General features: G+C 38.5%; 1 protein-coding gene and 1 long non-coding RNA gene across 3 annotated transcripts in view; one reads left to right on the top strand and one right to left on the bottom strand.

Moving 5' to 3' along the window:
- Positions 1 to 785: 785 nt before the first annotated feature.
- The window catches only part of LOC106529718 (uncharacterized), a 15,400-nt gene continuing 12,912 nt past the window's right edge, over positions 786 to 3,273 (bottom strand). For both annotated transcript variants that reach the window (XR_001311670.1, XR_001311669.1), the window contains one exon: positions 786 to 1,374. This is a non-coding gene — a long non-coding RNA (uncharacterized LOC106529718). The remainder of the gene's footprint in view (positions 1,375 to 3,273) is intronic.
- Positions 1,174 to 3,273, top strand: part of rerg (RAS-like, estrogen-regulated, growth inhibitor) — a 42,497-nt gene continuing 40,397 nt past the window's right edge. The window contains exon 1 of the mRNA XM_014025205.1: positions 1,174 to 1,263. The gene's annotated coding sequence lies outside the window, so the exon portion shown is untranslated. The remainder of the gene's footprint in view (positions 1,264 to 3,273) is intronic.

Raw genomic sequence — 3,273 nt, 5'->3', positions numbered from 1 at the left:
ATCTCAAGACAGTTAGCTAAATTTAGCTGCAAACATCTCAAGATAGTTAGCTGAATTTAGCTGCAGACTATTTCAAGACATTTAGCTGAATTTAGCTGCAAACATCTCAAGACATTTAGCTGAATTTAGCTGCAAACTTCTCAAGACAGTTAGCTGAATTTAGTTTCAAACATCTCAAGACAGTTAGCTGAATTTAGCTGCAGACTATTTCAAGACAGTTAGCTGAATTTAGCTGCAAACTATTTCAAGACAACTAGCTGAATTTAGCTGCAGACTATTTCAAGACAGTTAGCTGAATTTAGCTGCAGACTATTTCAAGACAATTAGCTGAATTTAGCTGCAGACTATTTCAAGACAATTAGCTGAATTTAGCTGCAAACATCTCAAGACAGTTAGCTGAATTTAGCTGCAGACTATTTCAAGACAGTTAGCTGAATTTAGCTGCAAACATCAAGCTAAATGTAGCTGCAAATCATTTTTAAGGCAGTTAGCAAAATTTAGTTGCTAAACATCTGAATGCAGTTAGCCTAATCTAGCTGCTAACCATGTTAAAGTAGTTAGCTAAATTTAGCTGTTAACTTTCAGAATGTACTGAATTTAGCTGCTAATCTTTTGAAGGCAGTTAGTCAAACTAGCTGCAAACTATCTCAAAGCTGTAAATTTCTGAATGTTTAGCAGATTGTTTTAATGTTAAAATAGTAGGGAGCCCCTCTGGAGACACTGGGAAGAAAATTAATGCCACAATATAATAACGCTATAATAACAATAAAATAATAACGCTATAATAACAATAAAATAAAATATATTTATTCAAAATTGCCCATGTTTACAATTACCAGTCTCTGCATTGAAATGATTGCATAAATTATTTTGTGGCCATGCATTATTTTGATTATACAATGTCACCGGCTGGGCTCCACAGAAACAATGGTCTAAGTTCTGACTAAGAACTCAAGTTTTCCTTCAGCCTGTCATACAGCTTCCAGCCACCAGATGTCGTCGTCCCTCTGTGTTTCTGTGCAGCGGCACACAGCAGCAGCCTATAACTCCTRCAGCTCCGCTCCGTATATTTCCACAGACCCGGTGTTTTCAGGATCCATTCATCTGAGTCAGAGCTGCAGGTCGGTTCGTCCCAGCAGGACTCATCCAGCTGCCTGGATCCGWCCGTGAAGACGCAGCATCTGATCCGAGGAGCCGACAACTTTTCCTCCACCTGATCCACATTTCACCACCGGGGTTCGTCTCTGCTCACAGCCGGGTCTGGTGAGTCTACAGCGGGTTTTCCCTTGAATATGAGGCGCGTTTCGTGTGGGGACAGAACCGCAGCAGCGAGGCGGGGAACGGGGTCACCGGTCCGGTCAGACCAAAACCAGCCTGGAAGGTCGTGACATGATGGGAGTTTGTTTTAAAACTGCTGAATATGAATACTATTATGATGTGTTTGTCTGTTAGCAAAATATCTCAAAAACCACTGGATGGATTTTAATTTAACTTCCAGGAAATAATCCTTCAATATATTTGTACAACTGATTAACTTTTGGAGTTGGTCCAATATAAGATGGCATGCACAGCCAAATTATTTTTGGAAACACAAAAACGATCATAAATCATTAAATTGAACAGATAATGAGCTAAAATTTTAAGTAGTTTTAGCTGATAGTAATTCACAAAACATAATCTGAGTACTACTCATGGTGAAATRCTTTTGCTAAAAACTGAACATCAACTACTGGTGTCAACCTTGTCTGATAGCAAAATATCTCGTGGACTAGTGGATAGATTTTAATGAAACTTCCAGGAAGTCATTATTGGGTGGACATGTGATTGGATTTTGGAGTCATTCCAATTTAAGATTTCCGCCCCAACTAATGAAACTTAGCCAACATAAACATGGCTTTAACCCRGTCAGTTTTACAGACATTGTGCTGAAACTTGAGGTGGTAGTAGCTGGGAGTAATCCATAACGTAATCTGAATGTTAAGAAATCATAGATAACCAATCTGTTTAAAAGTCTACATGAAAGTTAGCGAGTGATACGCATTCTTTATAAATGATATGTCTTTAATTTAAGGTGGATTGGCCCTTTAATCCCACATTAAAACTGCAGAGAGGAAAAACTAAAGTTAATCTTCAWGAATATTCGGTCTCTACTCACTTCTCTGCTCCCTCCTGGGATCCACGATGTATTTGGCATTCAGGGTCAGCTCTGAGTCTTACATAACTCTCCCCCAAAAACCTCAACAGGATTAGGAGTCAGAACCAGGTGAGTGCCAAACCGGAGACAACAGAACCCTGACGGCTGGGGGGGGGATTGGACTCTGTTTTTTTTTTTAAAGACTTGTGACCAGTAAACAGAAAATATTAAAAATATTTATTTTTAAATGTTAACATATGCAAAAATATTAGAAAATAACATTAAAATGAGCTGAAACTCTTCTTTTTTATCTTAACTTTTCAATAAAATCCACAAAATATTTTGGGTTTTGTATCAAATATCTGGACTTTGAAAAACTTTATTAATGCATTTAATTATTAACGTACTTTTAACAGTATTAAAACTCTAAATTAAGTATTTTAATGAGYACTTTTAAGTGTGAGAAGTGGAACAATGTAGTACGTCTTACAGCTGTATTACATTTTTAAGCTGTAGGACGTCTACCAGCTGTAGTACATCTTACAGTTGTAGTACGTCTTACAGTTGTAGTACATTTTACAGTTGTAGTACGTCTTACAGCTGTAGTACGTCTTACAGCTGTACGTCTTACAGCTGTAGTACGTCTTACAGCTGTAGTACGTCTTACAGCTGTAGTACGTCTTCCAGCTGTAGTACGTCTTCCAGCCGTAGTACGTCTTAGAGCTGTAAGACGTACTACAGCTGTAGTACGTCTTACAGCTGTAGTAAGTCTTACAGCTGTATTACATCTTAGAGCTGCAAGACATACTACAGCTGTAGTACGTCTTACAGCTGTAGTAAGTCTTACAGCTGTAGTACGTCTTCCAGTTGTAGTACGTCTTCCAGCCGTAGTACGTCTTAGAGCTGTAAGATGTACTACAGCTGTAGTAAGTCTTACAGCTGTTGTAAGTCTTACAGCTGTAGTAAGTCTTACAGCTGTAGTACGTCTTACAGCTGTAGTAAGTCTTACAGCTGTAGTAAGTCTTACAGCTGTAGTACGTCTTACAGCTGTAGTACCTCTTACAGCTGTAGTACCTCTTACAGCTGTAGTACCTCTTACAGCTGTAGTACCTCTTACAGCTGTAGTACCTCTTACAGCT

This window comes from Austrofundulus limnaeus, unplaced genomic scaffold (assembly GCF_001266775.1).
Source record: "Austrofundulus limnaeus strain Quisiro unplaced genomic scaffold, Austrofundulus_limnaeus-1.0 Scaffold461, whole genome shotgun sequence".
In the NCBI taxonomy this organism is placed as follows: Eukaryota; Metazoa; Chordata; class Actinopteri; order Cyprinodontiformes; family Rivulidae; genus Austrofundulus; species Austrofundulus limnaeus.
Note: the sequence above shows the minus strand (reverse complement) of the source record. Positions and strands in the feature narration are given on the sequence as shown.